Source organism: Stegostoma tigrinum, chromosome 7, assembly GCF_030684315.1.
Source record: "Stegostoma tigrinum isolate sSteTig4 chromosome 7, sSteTig4.hap1, whole genome shotgun sequence".
Classification (NCBI taxonomy): domain Eukaryota; kingdom Metazoa; phylum Chordata; class Chondrichthyes; order Orectolobiformes; family Stegostomatidae; genus Stegostoma; species Stegostoma tigrinum.
In genome coordinates, this window is record NC_081360.1 from 44,734,674 (window position 1) to 44,751,942 (window position 17,269).

Consider the following 17,269-nt stretch of genomic DNA (forward strand, 5'->3'; position numbering starts at 1 on the left):
TGGAAGACGCATAATTACACTATCACAGCTGCTGCTAGCTCTCCCAAGTCCTCATTTAAAAAAAACGAAATAGCATCAGATCCTGATGGAGTTAGCTGAAGTAGTGTGAAGCATAATCTTAAGAATCAAGCATTTGGCATACGTTTGTGCTGTGAATACTTCCTAATATGATGCAAGATCTTTCAATCTTGACATTATTGACATATCTGCAATTGAATATGAGTGTGCTTCTTTTTCAAGAATTTGGCTGTTCTTTGAAAACAGCATGGACACAAATGCTGACAAAAGGAAAATGGAATAACTTGATAATTGAGTGCAATAAAGTTATACATCATTCTAAAGGATTTAATATCTTGAAAATCACCACCCTTATTTCATATTTCACATCTGCAGATACATTCCAAATTGACATTTACCACATGTACATTGATACAAAATGGTGAGTAACTCCAAACACTGAAAAAAATGAGCATTAATAAGCTACTTTTACACAATTTCTATCAGCTTGAAAATTAAAATGATAGCATAAACTGACATATTTGAACACAATACATTGAAAGACAGTTGGGTTATAAAATGCTTTAATACTGTTAACAATTTAAAACCAAACCACAACAGTATAGTCAGTCACTAGTACTTAGGAATATTTAAATTTGTTTCAACTCATTTTCATCCTCTTTTTATCTCATTATTCATAGGCACTTGCTGGCTGACAAAATCAAATCAAGCAGGAAGATTTATTAGAGATAATGGGGACTGCAGATGCTGGAGAATTCCAAGATAATAAAATGTGAGGCTGGATGAACACAGCAGGCCAAGCAGCATCTCAGGAGCACAAAAGCTGACGTTTCGGGCCTAGACCCTTCATCAGAGAGGGGGATGGGGGGAGGGAACTGGAATAAATAGGGAGAGAGGGGGAGGCGGACCGAAGATGGAGAGTAAAGAAGATAGGTGGAGACAGTATAGGTGGGGAGGTAGGGAGGGGATAGGTCAGTCCAGGGAAGACGGACAGGTCAAGGAGGTGGGATGAGGTTAGTAGGTAGACAGGGGTGTGGCTTGGTGTGGGAGGAAGGGATGGGTGAGAGGAAGAACGGGTTAGGGAGGCAGAGACAGGTTGGACTGGTTTTGGGATGCAGTGGGTGGGGGGGGGGGGGGGGGAAGAGCTGGGCTGGTTGTGTGGTGCAGTGGGGGGAGGGGACGAACTGGGCTGGTTTAGGGATGCAGTAGGGGAAGGGGAGATTTTGAAACTGGTGAAGTCCACATTGATACCATTAGGCTGCAGGGTTCCCAGGCGGAATATATGAGTTGCTGTTCCTGCAACCTTCGGGTGGCATCATTGTGGCAGTGCAGGAGGCCCATGATGGACATGTCATCTAGAGAATGGGAGGGGGAGTGGAAGTGCAAGATTTATTATTGGTTTTCCCCATGACAGATATGATTATCCTTTGTGGTTTCCTCTGATAATGCACAAGAGAGAAAGTTTCTCCAGTTCATATGATACCAGGCAGGAATTGTTAAGCTCCTGGCAGACTAGAGATGAACTGGCTCCCCTTCTGGCTACTTCCTGTTAGTTGCAACAAATTTATGATAAAATGATTTCTTCCCTTGTGAATGCCTTTCTCCTAAACCATATTAACTTATGTTTTACAAGAAGCTAATTTATTCAGGTTTTCTTGAATTTACAAAAAAGTGAATTTATTAATTGCTACATGTATGAAGAACTAGAAATGCAATACATACACACCTATTAGAAATAAGAGGGGAGTCCATAAAGATAAATATTTTAAAAAAACAGATTAGATGGTTGAACATTGCAGCAGTAGTAATTGAGATTAGCAGTAACATTGACATTAGTGGTTGAAAAGTCAGCCTCACAGTCCTTAGTTTTTGCGACTGGTTGAGATTCTGTAGTTCTGATCCCTTTTGACCAATGATTTTCAGAATGGGAGAGAATCTGTGCATTGTCCTGTTTTCCTCTAGTCTGGCTTCGAGTTAGCTGTCTTCTAGAACTCAAGAGTGAGAGTATCTTTATTTACTACACATGAATAATAAACACATTGTTCTTCAAGTACAGCCTTCACAGAACCCTAATACTCAAATCCAGACTGGCACATATAAAGAACATTCAGTTGAACTCCAGTATAGTTGCAATTGGAACAGAAATCATTGGAAAAACTCAATAGGTCTGGCAGCATCTTTGGAGAAAAAGCAGAATTAATGCTCTGGGTCCAGTGACCCTTCTTCATAATTGATTGTGGCTAGTAAAAGGTTGGTATATTTGCTGGGATATGGGGACCGAGTAAACAATAGGTGGAGCCCAGAGACAGAAAAGCAGTTGGGCAGACAAAAGCACAAGTGACGTCCAGCCTGTTAATTGAGACCATTAATGGTTGATAATGGGTTGATGTGGTAGCAACCCATCTCGTGGCAAGGCCTAGCGTGTGGGTGTTGGGGTAAGGTCATAAAAGGAGGTGCTCAAGTCCGAAAATTATTGAACGATATTGAGTCCTGAAGGATGCAGGGCTCCCAGATGTAAAATGAGGTACCATTCTTCCAGTTTGCACTGAGATTCACTGGAGACTGCAGCAAGTATGAGACAAGAATTATTGGCCAGGGAACACAGTGGTGTGTTTAAACAGCAGGCAATTGGAAATTCACTGTCATTTTTAAGGACAGAAAGTGGTCACCCAGTTGTGTTTAGTCTTGCTATGTAGAGGAGACCACATTGTGAGCAGTGACTACAGTAGACTAGATTGACTGAAGTGCAGGTAAATTATTGCTTCTCATGGAAGACGTGTCTGGGGCCTTGGATGGTGGAAGGGAGAAGGTAAATGGGCAGATGTTGCACCTTCTGCAGTTGAATGGGAAGGTGTCGTGGGAGTGTGGGGAGATATCGGGAGTGAAGAAACATTGGGCCAGTATGTCCTGGAGGAAGCAGTCCCTGTGGAAGGTGTCTCCAGGTGGCATCCCACTGGAGGCGGCAGAAATGATGGCTAATGATGCAGATACTGGTGGGGTGGTAAGTGAGGGCAAGGGGTACCCTGTCAGTGTTGAGGGAGGGAAGAGGGGATACGAGGGCCGAAGTGCGGGAGATGGGTTGGACGTGGCTCAGGTCCCTGTTAATCAAGTGTGGGGAATCCATGGACGAGGATTCCCATCACCATAATTGACACGGCCACTCGCTGTTCAGCATTATGATTTTAGCCGCTCATTATCTTTGTAGTTGCAAGAGATTACAGTCCAGTTTGTTTTGACTTACCTCTTTAAACCTTTGAAGGGCTGTTGTTTGAAGTTCCCTTTGTGTCTTTAAAGGGTAGAATTCCACGGAGTGCTCTTCCTCTCTACATCATTTATTTTACATCTGCAGTTGTATCAGCCACCTTTAAAAAATAACACATTTTGGAATTGCAAGTTAAAAATGTCTATAGTACTTCAGGGTTTAACCCATGGTCATGATAGGTTTATACATACATAATGTGCAGCAATGGACTCAGCAGCACAGCATATTTAGTTAGCAAAGTAGGGTAAGATTATGTAGATTACAGATTATTGCTCGTTTACCATCATCCAGTCAGGGAGTTGGCTTCCAAAATGTACTACCCAGCTATACCACAATATTGTATTCCTGTACTGGTCCACTGCAAATGTTCTAAATCCATCCAAATCTGGAAACCAACAGTGAGTGAAAAGATTCGAGTTACACAATGAGCAGGACCATTAGATTGTCAGTAAAGCCTTACAAAAATGCAAGACAAGGCTCACCAGCTCAATAATTCTGTATTTCAAAACATATAAACCAGAATTGCAGGTGGAATCAATGTATGAAATATAAGACAGGGATTGATTTACTGCTCCATCAGTCTACCCTTGATCGTCAGTAAAGTGATGGAAGGTGTCATCAACAGTACTGTCAAGCAGCACCTGCTCAGCAATAACTTGCTCAGTGATGTCCAGTTTGGGTTCCACCAGGGCCATTCAGCTCCTGACCTTACTACTGCTTTGGTACAAACATGGACAGAGAGCTGAATTCGACATGCAAAGTCAGAGTGACAGTCCTTGACATTAAGGCTGCATTCAACAGAGTGTGGTAGCAAGGACCCTAGCAAAACTGGAATCAATGTGTATCACGGAGCAAACTCTCTGGTGGTAGACGTGGCTGTTGGAGGTCAGTCATTTCAGCGCCAGGACATCTCTGTAGGAGTTCCTTGGGGTAGTGTCCTAGGCCCAACTATCTTTAGCTGCTTCACCAATGACCTTCCCTTCATAAGGTCAGTAATGGAGATGTTCACCAATGATTGCACAAGGTCCAGCACCATTCACAACTCCTCAGATATTGAAGCGGTCCATGTTCAAATGCAACAAGATCTGCACAATATCCAGGCTTGGGCTGACAAGAGGCAAGTGACGTTCACACCACACAAATGCCAGGCTATGATCATCACCAATAAGAGACAATCTAACCACTACCCCTTGACATTCAAAAGGTGTTAACATCACTGAATCCCCCACAATTAACATCCTGGGGGGTTATCATTGACCAGAAACTCAACTGGACTAACCACACAAACAAACAGAGTACCTACAAAGTACAGCTGGTCAAAAGCTAGGATTACTGCAGTGAGTAATTCACCTCCTGACTCCCAAAAACCTGTACAAGGCACAAGTCAGGAGTGTGATGGAATACTCCCCACTTGCCTGAATCAGTGCAGCCTGTCACTTGCATCCAGAGTATCTTAGAAGAGCTTCCTCCTCTTCTTCCAACAGTAATCAAGGCTGCATCCACCTCAGACTCTGAAGTTACCTCATTACTAGATGGAGGGAGAGAACCCATGACTTCTAACAGGTTTTCTGGCTGTTCTGAGGGTCTAGGTATGCTCCTGCCCTGTTTGCACGGTAACAGCTTTCAGGTGAACTACATATTTGTTCAAGACCGCCTCACCTACTTGAACTTTGTAAGTGACAGGACCTGACATCGCATCAACTTTGCCTTGTACCCATACAGGGCCATTCCCATGGTTCCAGCACCAAACTTTATCCCTGAATTAAACTGCCTTTCTTGTTAGAGGAGGAAAGTAGCATTCCTACTGCCCTTTTACCCTCCTCCACAGGTCTGGGACTACCAGGCTTAACCTGGTGAGGAGTCTTCTCCCCATGAGCAACTCCACTGAAGCTATCTCTGTAGTTGTGTGAGGGGTGGTCCTATAAGTGAACAGGAACTGGGACAGCTGAGTATCGAGTGACACTTTAGGCTGCCTTCAAACTTTTGGACTGCTTTTTCTGCCAAACCTGTCCTTATGTGCCAAATGCCAATTGACAAATACCAGTTGACTTTAGGAAAAACTCAAATTCCCTGCTGCTAAATGACATCCCGTTGTCTGTATCCAATACTTCCGGGAGTTTGTGTATCACAAATGATGTTTGCAGTTCCTCAATCATCATCTGACTTTGCCAATTGAACTTTAAACGCATCCAATCACTCTGAATAGGCATCCGCAATGACATTCAGCCCATTAATGGACTGGCATAGTCAACATGTAACTAGCCATTCTCATGAATGTGGAGGCACTGCTGGTGGCAATTTTTATTCTTGTTGGTACTCTGGGCACCGCCCCACTAACACAGCTATGTTGGCATCCAATGTTGGCCACCAAACATAGCTTCTTGATAGCATCTTCATCTTTGAAACCCCTGGATGACCCTGGTGGAGTTCAGCCAGTATCTGGCAGCAACCTCTACTCAGGACAATCACTCTTGCTCTGCATAAAATGCCATCCTCAACCATGATCTGGTCTCACTGGGTCCAGAAAGGTTTCAATCCAGGTTGCGATGACCATTCTGTCTTCTCCATTACCACCAGCTGTTTTAGTTTCGCTAGGACAGGATCTTTTAGTGTCCATGGTCGGATATTGTCAGTGGTGACCAGAAGGGTGTCCAGGAAGTTTAAAACCAGAATGAACTCTTCCAGGGGATGCTTCACCAGAGGAGTATCTGCCAATGGGAGGCAGCTCAAGGCATCCACACTAGCCACTTGGCTTCCTGGACGTTGTTCTAACTTGTACACTCTGAAATAGCAAGAACTGCAGATGCTGAAGGTACACAGCAGGTCAGCATCAAAGGAGCAGGAAAGTCAACATTTCAGATCAGGACCTTTCATCAGGACAAATCCTGACCAGAAACATTGACATTCCTCTTCCTCTGATGCTGCCTGACTTGTACTTGTACAAGCTGAAAATAAAGGCCCTACACTGAATTCTACCAGAATCTATGGGCGGCACCGCTTTGTCTTCCTTCAGTAGCCCTAGCAGGGGTTTGTGATCTGTTACTATGACAAATTCCCATTGGTAAAGGGACTAATGGGACCTCACACCAAAGATGACTGCCAAACTTTTCCTCCTCTACCTGGGCATATTGCGTTTGGTATCAGCCAAACTGCGGGAAGCATATGCAATAGGGTGTTCCTCTCCATTGGGCCACCGGTGACCCAATTCTACCCCGATACCGTACGTTGAGGCATTGCACGTCAACAACATCTCTCGCTTCAGATCTCAGTGGGCCAACACTTTAGACGATGACAGCTGCTTTCTCACTTCCCTGAAGGCTACTTCTTGTCTATGTGACATTTCCAAGGCTGACCTCTATCAACAGCAGTTGTAAAGGGGCCAAGATGGAGGCCAAATTACATTTGAATTTTCCATAATAATTCACTAAGGCAAGGAAAGACAAACTCTGGTACAGAGGTGGGAGCCTGGACTTCTTTGATCGCCCTCACTTTGTCTTTCCATGGGTGTAATCTGCTTTTGTTGACTCCGTAACCCAATTAGGTTACTTGGGTGCCTGGAACACACACTTTTTTCCTTTTAAGGTGTACGCCTACCTGGGAGAAATGTTTAAAGCACTATGTCCAGGTTTTCCAAGTGCTCTTTATTGACCTTCCCAGTCATTAGCATGTCATCCAGATAAACGGCAACCTGGGGTAGCCCTTGTGAAGTGTTCTCCATGGTCTGCTGGAAGAGAGCACAGGCTGATGATACCCCAAATGGCGGTCTTGTATTCTGGTATAAACCCTAATGGGTACTACTTGTAGCGTATTTCTGGGCATGTTAGGTAGATAGGCATGGCTCAGGTCCAACTTTGTACAGGTCAGCCCTCCTGCCAACTTTGTGTAGAAGTCCTCTATGCAAGGGATTGAGTATTTATCCAGCTGTGAGAAGCGACTTACCATTTACTTAAAATACCCAGAAAGGCCACTTGAAGGTTGCAGAAACAGCAACTCATATTCTGCTTGAGAACCCTGCAGCCCAATGGTATCAATGTAGACTTCACAAGCTTCAAAATCTCCCCTTCCCCCACAGCATTCCTAAATCAGCCCAGTTCTTCCCCTCCCCCCACTGCATCCCTAAACCAGCTCAGCCTGTCTCTGCTTCCCTAACCTGCTCTTCCTCTCACCCATCCCTTCCTCCCACCTCAAGCCGCACCTCGGATTTCCTACCTAACACCTCATCCCACCTCCTTGACCTGCCCATCTTCCCTGGACTGACCTATCCCCTCCCTACCTCCTCACCTATACTCTCCTCTCTACCTATCTTGTTTTCTCTCCATCTTCTGTCCGCCTCTCCCTCTCTCCCTATTTATTCCAGTTCCCTCTCCCCATCCCCCTCTCTGAAGAAGGGTCTAGGCCCAAAACGTCAGCTTTTGTGCTTCTGAGACGCTGCTTGGCCTGCTGCGTTCATCCAGCCCCACACTTTGTTATCTAGGCAGACTAAGCTATCAGGTTTCACAATCATTAAGACTGGTGCTGCCCATTCCACAAACTGCACTGATTTGATGATTCCTTCGTTCTCCAGCCTCCTGATTTCCACATCCACTTTTGCCCACAGGGCACATGGTGCCAGCCTTGCAAAATCTCAGCATTGCTTCCTAGAGAACGTGTAACGTGGCTTTGGGCCCTCTGATAGTCCGAAGCCCTTCCTGAAATACTCCTCAGTATTTCACTAGGACTTCACTGAGGCAGCCATTTTCTAATCAAAAAAACTTTGAGCCAATCCAGGAGAATCTTTCTCAAATAATTCTGCTCCTATAGGCTTGGGTCCGAGCCTTTTACTAAAGTCAGTGGAAGCTGCAGCAACTGCTTCTCACAGGAGACCAGAACTGAAGTCGCTCCCTTAGTCTGCAACGGTTCCCCAGTGTATGTTCTTAGTCTGGCTGAGATCCTGCACAAACTTAAAAGTTAGAGTTCCCAGCGAATCTTATTAAAGACATGTTCTGCAATCACAGATACAGCTGCGCTGGTATCAACCTCCACAAGAGCTGGGTGGCCATTTAACCAAACATTAATTTTAATTGGTTCCGAGTTGGTTGTTGCTAATCCAGTTAAATTTTTCAACCCACATGTAGGGGGACTTTCCAGCGTATGCACTCTACTGGACACTGGCCTACCAGTTCTCTTACTCAAGTCAGGCCATGTAGGACTCCTTTACTGTCTCAAATCCACTTACTGGCAGCAATTACAATGGCTTGCTGGCCCAGATCCTGAAAAACACTTTAGCCACTTTCCTGAAGCTTGGCTTTGTTGAGGGGCTCTGCTGTGGGCTGGGCCTAAGATCTCTCTGCTCAGGATATGCCCTGTGTGAGGTTCTGTGATTTCCTACACTCAAGTGGTGTACCCCAAGCTCAGTCAGGCAGGTGAGGGAGTCCACTTCCATTGGGACGCACTATAGTTCCCATGCTCCACGCTGCATTTTCTAACGACAAAGCCAGTTGTGGTGCCTTTTGAAGTCCAGTTGGGCTTCAGCTACGAGGTGCTTCTGCATGGTTACATCATTAATCCCACATACCAAATGGTCTTTCAGCAGCCCAATTACAGTCAACCCAAAATCACATGCCTCTGCTAGTCAGCTTAGCCTTGTCAAAAATTCTGATATTGATTCCCCCAGTTTTCTAACAGCCGAATAAAACCGATAACTTCTCAGGATTTGAGAAGGTTTGGATTGTAATATTCCTTAACCAAATCCATCAACTTATAACACTGGGAAAGTTAAGCCTCTTATAATTGAGAATGCTGCAGGCAGTCAGAAGGATTACTCATTGCTTTTCATCTGCCCCAATGTCATTAGCCCAGAAAAAAATCGCAATCTTTCCATATAATGAGCCAAGTCTTTGATGGCAGGATCAAATGTGTCAAGCTTCCCAAATAAAGGCGTAACGTGAGAAATGCTTAACCCACTCGAAGATTACAGTTGTGAACAAATGTTCATCAGGCATGTACTATTTTCTCCCATTACCACTGAAAAAGCTGTATATCACCAAGTCGCCCTTTATTTCCTTGTGCACAGTACACTGGCTGTGCCAGCCAGCTCAGATTCAGTTGCCTGAACTTAGGAGAATCTAAATCCCATGTTAACGTTGTTCAGCCAGGTCCTTCCAGATTGGGATTGTCAACCTGGGCCAATCAAAGGTGTCACACTCAATAAGGTCCATCTGGTTCCAATCACGACATTGTCTATCTGCGACTCCACTTTCAAGGAACTATAAACCTACACTCCAGGATCTCTCCTACTCCGGCTCCAATTTTCCAGGTTCCTATGGATAACTTGTCCTCTTTGACAAACTGCTGAAATCGCCAACATGGATTTTAGCAGTCAGAGGTTCAACAGCCAAAAGAAATTTGTATTTCTAATAAGAAGCCTCATTTCACTCGATCAAACACATTTTTAACATCCAAGAGAAATTGGCACTTAGAAGGCTATTGATTTTCTTTAAAGCTGATGATTTCATTAAAACATATCTTTAGTACAAACTTTGTATTTTCCATACCAAAAAAACCCTCTAGTTCCTTCAAATACCTAAAATCTAGTTTGTCTCTGTTTCATGCTGTGTGGATAGAAGTACACAGTTCAAGGTACACACAGTTTATGCATTATTTCAAGTATTCGTAAGTGCAGTGTTTAATGATATGGATTTTGAACTAATGCCCAGTGAGTCAATGATGTATTTAGTGTGGCAGACATTAGTAATACATCATTGGTGCAGAAGGAATACCAAAGTTAGCTTTGAATACCAAAGTCAAATCCACTGGATTATCAGTGCTTCACAGTCATTTGTTTTACACTGTGTTGCATTTTCATTTGTTATAACACTTCAGCTAGGTCTTGCTGCTTGCACTTAGTTAAATAATTTGCTAAGGTTTTCAATCTAGGCAGGCCATTCCTCCAGTGAACGATTATGTCTATGACTTGTTCATTCACTTTCTGTAAATATTTTCAATATTACAGTTTCATTCTTCTCTGCTTAAATCTCAGCCCTTTTGAAAGTCCCTCATTATCATTGCTCTGTTAGAACATAGAACATAGAACAGTACAGCACAGAACAGGCCCTTCAGCCCACAACGTTGTGTCGACCATTGATCCTCATGTATGCACCCTCAAATTTCTGTGACCATATGCATGTCCAGCAGTCTCTTAAATGACCCCAATGACCTTGCTTCCACAACTGCTGCTGGCAACGCATTCCATGCTCTCACAACTCTCTGTGTAAAGAACCCACCTCTGACATCCCCTCTATACCTTCCTCCAACCAGCTTAAAACTATGACCCCTCGTGCTAGCCATTTCTGCCCTGAGAAATAGTCTCTGGCTATCAACTCTATCTATGCCTCTCATTACCTTGTATACCTCAGTTAGGTCCCCTCTGCTCCTCCTTTTCTCCAATGAAAAGAGACCGAGCTCAGTCAACCTCTCTTCATAAGATAAGCCCTCCAGTCCAGGCAGCATCCTGGTAAACCTCCTCTGAACCCTCTCCAAAGCATCCACATCTTTCCTACAACAGGGCGACCAGAACTGGACGCAGTATTCCAAGTGCGGTCTAACCAAAGTTTTATAGAGCTGCAACAAGATCTCACGACTCTTAAACTCAATTCCCCTGTTAATGAAAGCCAAAACACCATATGCTTTCTTAACAACCCTGTCCACTTGGGTGGCCATTTTAAGGGATCTATGTATCTGCACACCAAGATCCCTCTGTTCCTCCACACTGCCAAGAATCCTATCCTTAATCCTGTACTCAGCTTTCAAATTCGACCTTCCAAAATGCATCACCTCGCATTTATCCAGGTTGAACTCCATCTGCCAGCTCTCAGCCCATCTCTGCATCCTGTCAATGTCCCGCTGCAGCCTACAACAGCCTTCTATACTGTCAACGACACCTCCAACCTTTGTGTCATCTGCAAACTTGCTGACCCATCCTTCAATCCCTTCATCCAAGTCATTAATAAAAATTACAAACAGTAGAGGCCCAAGGACAGAGCCCTGTGGAACCCCACTCACCACTGACTTCCAGGCAGAATATTTTCCTTCTACTACCACTCGCTGTCTTCTGTTGGCCAGCCAATTCTGTATCCAGGCAGCTAAGTTCCCCTGTATCCCATTCCTCCTGACCTTCTGAATGAGCCTACCATGGGGAACCTTATCAAATGCCTTACTGAAGTCCATATACACCACATCCACAGCTCGACCCTCATCAACTTTTCTAGTCACATCCTCAAAGAACTCGATAAGGTTTGTGAGGCATGACCTACCCCTCACAAAGCCGTGTTGACTGCATTTGATCAAGCCATGCTCTTCCAGATGGTCATAAATCCTATCCCTCAGAATCCTTTCTAACACCTTGCAGACGACAGACGTGAGTTCATTAGCTACCGATAATTTCTTCATTGCCTCAAACCCTAAAAACAAGGCCAACTGCAGTAGTAGATAGCATAATATTTTTAATAATTTAAATGTAATTAGCTCAAACTACATGTTATTTAAGTTGATATTTTCTAGCATTTTCTTTAAGTGAGGACTTGTAAAGCGTCACTTAAGTTGTAGTTGTGTCAGTGAACATCATAACTTTAAGTGAAACAACTTTAGCACATCACATTTTCCCACTGAAATCAAAGTAAAGGCTGTTGTCAGATTCTGTAGGATTTTCCAAATTTGAAGAAAACTGTAAATTGAAGTACTTTATGTGCCAAATTTCTATATTGGTAAATTAAATAACTTAAAATAAATTCAATATATGGAAGAAATGGAGAACTCTATTTTTTTCCAGCTTCTTGCCCTTCTGATTCCTGAATCCTCTACATATATGAACATATGTAAGCCTGTTGAGCTTTCATTTGTCACTCCAAACAATCATGGCCGATCTGCTTCTAACCTTAAATCCACATTCCCACTAAAACCAAAAAGTTTTATTCCTTTTCTTAACAATAATCTGTGTTAAAATATTGAAGGATTCTGCTCCCAACCATGTTTTCAGGAAGAAAATTTCAAAGACTCTCAATTCTCAGAGAAAAGTTTTGACTCATTTGTTTTAAATGGGTGAAGCCTGATTTTTAAATAGCGACCCCTGGTTCTACCTTCTTCCATAACAGGAAGCATCCTCTCCACATCTAAGTTACAAAGACCCCTAAGGATCTTACATGTTTCAACCAAATCATCTCCTACTCTTCTCAACTCCAGCAGATTCAGCCTAGTCTATCCAACTTACCTCCCTAAGGAAGGTCATGAGTTCCAGGTATGAGTTTAATAAAGCTTCTCTGAACTGCTTCCAAATGCTTAAACATGGCCATCAATAGTGGGCACACTACTCCAGATGTGGTCTCAACAGTGTCCAGTATAATTGAAGTGTAACCTCACTATTTTTGTATTCAGGTCGACTCACAATTAATTCTTTAGCTTTCCTAATTATTTGCTGTACTTGCACTCTAAGCCTTTCTGCCTGATGCACAAGGACACTAAGATCCTTCTGCATCTTAAAGCTCTGCAATCTCTTAACATTCAGGTATTATGTTTCCATTTTATTCTTCTTACCAAATTAACACTTTCAAATTTTCCCACATTATCCTCCATATACCAATGTCTTTGCCCATTCACAATCTGTATTTCACGTTAATTCCTTTGTATCCTCTTCACAGCTTGCTTTCCTACCCAATCTTTGTGACACCGCCTTCATTTAAGCCATTTATGTAAATTGTAAATAGTTGATGTCCTAGCACCTGTCCCTGCAGCACACCACTTGCACATTTTGCCAACCTGAAGACCCATTTATGCCAATTTTGATTCCTGTTTGCCAGCCAATCTTCTATCCATTTCAATATGCAACTTCAACACCATGATCTGTCATCTTCCTCAACAACCTTCAATATGGCACTTTACTGAAAAACGTCTGGAAATCTAAATACAGTACACCAACACGTGACATCTTCTCAAAGAATTCAACCAACATGTTTGGTCAAACATGTTTTCCCTTCTACAAAACCATGCTGACTCTGCCAAATTACTTTGAACTTATCCAAATGCCCTACAACTTTCTTAATAATGGCTTCTAACATCCCCAGATGGAAAGCTAACTGGCTCCAGTTTTCTGCTTCGTTTCCCTCCCTTTTTGAGCATTTGCTATCTTCCAAATATAATGGGAGCAGCCCCACAAAGGAGTTTTGGAGATTTTAAACTCATGCATCAACTATTTTACCTGCCACTTCTTTTAAGAACCTAGAATGAAATCCAGTTGTCAGCCTTCAGCTCAAACAACTTACTCATTAGCACTTCTTTGATTGTGATTTTTAGGAGTTCCTTCCTCCCTTCTTTCTATTTCCTAACTTATCATTGCTTCTGGGAGATTACTTGCATCCTCTATAGTGAACACAAGTGCAAAATACTGTTCAATTTTCATTATTTTCCATTCTCACTTTTCAGAGGGCCACCACACACTTTGTGAACTCTTATCTTCTTTAAATATTTGTAGAAGCTCTTACTTTGTGGTCTTGGGTTTCTGGCTAGGTTTATTCTGTTCCCTAATTTTTTTCCTCTTTATTAATTCTTCTGGTTATATGTTTCCTTTTTTTAACATACTCCAATGTTTTAATCTGTTACATGTTTTTGCACAATTATATGCTTTCTCTTTTGTTTGATATGATCTTTAACATTTTTAGTTAACCACAGATACCACATCAATCCTTTGGACATTTTCATACTCTTCAGAATATATCTATTCTTTGTATTCTGAAGCATTTTGTGGACTCATCTCGGCTACCTTAGCCGATCACAATTTTCTAGGTGATGCTTAGATACAAAGCTCCCACGATTATCACTGTTCCTTTCTGATAAACTCTCAGTATTTCTTCCGTTGTGCTACACACTGCTGCATGTTTACTGTTAGGGTACCTGTACACCACTTTCACAAGGTGCATTTTGCCTTTATCATTTGTCATTCGTATCCAACTGTTTCCATTTATTGATTTCCTAAATTTAGGTTCTTAGATTTGTTTCCTCCATCCCTTCCTGGGCTGTATATTGTTTCCTGTACTAATGCTTCTCTCTTTGGTCTTGACACTACTCTTTGATTTATCATATCTTCACAAATTTGAACCCTTGAAACTCATTATTTAGTTTAAAGTCCAGCAGCATTCCCAAACATTTTTGTCATGAGTTCAGGAGATTTCTGTTCTCTATTCTATAAGTTTGAGGGTCCAATTAAAAAGCACGAGAAAACTTGAACATACCTTCACGCCGGCATGAACTCTACAAATCTTTGAGTTTGCACTGGGCATGCAGATAGATATCAATGAAACACTGTATTATGAAGCATTTGTAAGGTGAAATTGTTGAGAAAACAATTACTTTGAACTATAAACATAAAAGAGCATCCAACTCAGGGATTACAACAGGTAGTTTACAGAACAGACTATTTTCATTATTGCTCACTGGGTGCTTTTGATCTAAAAACGTGACTAAACACTCCATCAGTCACAGCTTAAAATTTGAATCTCGGCTTTTCTTCCTCACCTCTATTCCAGTTTGCTCAAAAGTGACACTGAAAAATTTGCTTTTATTGATTCTCCTCAGGTGTTTAAAGTTTTGGCAAAGATCTGTAGCTCGGGTTGTGGATGAGGTTGTTGACTTGCTCGCTGAACTGGCTTGTTTTTGTTCATGTTTTGTCACCATGCTAGGTGACATCATCAGGGAGCATCCGATGAAGCAATGCTATTCTACTCCACTTGGAATTTATATTGTCTGGTCCGTTGTGGTGAGTACTGTCATTTCCAGTTTTCATCGGTATGGGGTTGTATATGGAGTCCAAATCTGTATGTTTGTTGATTAAAGTATAGGTGGAGAACCATGCCTCTAGGAATTCCCGTGCATTTCTATGTTTGGTTTTGGCAACTATGATTACTTTGTATGTACCAACAACAGGATGACACAGTATAACCTAACACACTGACCACGCTGCCCTACATCAAGAACATATTGCAAAACTCCTACAACCACTAGGAATCATGGTGGCCCACAAGCCCACAGCCATCTACGACAAACATTTACAAGGATTAAAAACCCCATTCGCACAACATGCAGAACGAACGTGGTTTACAAAATAGCATGCAATGACTGCCACAAAATTACATCGAACACACAGGAAGGAAACTAGCCATTGGAATACACAAACATCAGCTAACAGCGAAACAACATGACAAACTCTCCGTAATATAGGTACACGCTGACAACGAAGGCCATCGGTTTAACTGGGACAAAGTAATCATTGTAGCCCAAGCCAAACATAGACACACATGGGAATTCTTACAGCCATAGTTCTCCACCTATACTTCAATCAACAAACATAGAATTGGACCCCATATAAAAACCCATACAGGTTAAAACAGGAAATATAAGTACTCACCACAACGGACCAGACAGTATAAATTCCAAGCGGAGCAGAATAACATTGCTTCATCAGAACCTCCACTGATGATGTCACGTAGCATGGTGACAAAACATCTGAACAAAAACAAGCCAGCTCAGTGATCAAGTCAACAACCTCTCCTCAGGTGTGTTAAAATTGACATTTTTGAGAAATCTATGGGAGGAGGTGAAGGTCTAGTGGTACGATTGCTAGACTATTAATCCAGAGACGCAGGTGATGTTCTGGGGATAGTAGGAATTAGATACTGGAGACTCTGAGATAACAAGGTGTAGAGCTGAATGAACACAGCAGGCCAAGCAGTATCAGAAGAGCAGGAAAGCTGACGTTTTGGGCCTAGACCCTTCTTCAGAAACAGGGGAGGGGAAAGAGGTTCAGAAATTAATAGGGAGAGAGGGGGACGGGGATGGAAGATGGATACAGGAGAAGATAGTTGGAGAGGAGACAGACAGGTCAAAGAGGCAGTGATGGAGCCAGTAAAAGGTGAGTGTAGGTGGGAGTTAGGGAGGAGATAGGTCAATCCAGAGAGGACGGACACGTCAAGGGGACAGGATGAAATTGATAGGCAGGAGACGGGGGTGGGGCTGAGGTGGCAGGAGGGAATAGGTGGGAGGCAGGACAGGTTAGGGAGGCGGGGATGAGCTGGGCTAATTTTGGGATGTGGTAGGGGAAGGGGAGATTTTGAAGCTTGTGAAATACACATTGATACCATTGGGCTGCAGGGTTCCCAAGCGGAATATGAGTTGCTGTTCCTGCAGCCTTCAGGTGACATCGTTCTAGCACTGCAGGAGGCCCAGGATGGGCATGTTGTCTGAGGAATGGGAGGTTAAGTTGAAATGGTTCGCGACTGGGAGGTGCTGTTGTTTAGTGCGAACTGTGACACTGAAGTGCAGTTGTTTTGTGCTCCTGTTCAACTCCCCCTCATTCCTCAGACGACATGCCCATCCTGGGCATCCTGCAGTGCCACAACGATGCCACCTGAAGGTTGCAGGAACAACAACTCATATTCTGTCTGAGAATCCTGCAGCCCAATCGTATCAATGCGGACTTCATAAGCTTCAAAATCTCCCCTCTCCCTATCGCATCCCAAAACCAGCCCAGCTCGTCTCGCCTTCCTAACCTGTCCTTCCTCCCACCTATCCCCTCCTCCCACTTCAAGCCCCCCCCCGCCAATTTCCTACCTACTAACCTCATCTCATCCCCTTGACTTGTCCATCCTCCCTGGACTGACCTATCTCCTACCTAACTCCCCACCTACACTCACCTTTACTGGCTCCTTCAGCGCTTGTTTGACCTGTCTGTCTCCTTTCCACCTACCTTCTCGTCTATCCATCATCTATCCACCTCCCCCCCTCCCTATTTATTTCAGAACTCCCCTTCCCCTCCCCCATTTCTGAAGGGGGGTATAGGCCCAAAACATCAGCCCTTCTGCTCCTCTGATGCTGCTTGGCCTGCTGTGTTCATCCAGCTTTACACCTTGTTGTCTCTGGTGCTCTGGGGAACCAAGTTCAAACTCTCCATGATAGATGGCAAAATTT

At 43.3% G+C, this 17,269-nt stretch overlaps 1 protein-coding gene across 5 annotated transcripts in view; it reads right to left on the reverse strand.

The window, feature by feature from the left end:
* Positions 1–1,172: 1,172 nt before the first annotated feature.
* Positions 1,173–17,269, reverse strand: part of rbm45 (RNA binding motif protein 45) — a 95,021-nt gene continuing 78,924 nt past the window's right edge. The window contains exons 12-13 of one of the 5 annotated variants that reach the window (XR_009445939.1): positions 3,260–3,380; positions 1,173–2,003 (exon numbers count right to left, since the gene is read on the reverse strand). The gene's annotated coding sequence lies outside the window, so the exon portion shown is untranslated. Of the gene's footprint in view, positions 2,010–3,259; positions 3,381–17,269 lie in introns of all 5 variants that reach the window. The other 4 variants (XR_009445938.1, XR_009445940.1, XR_009445941.1 and 1 more) reach the window with 4 other exon arrangements.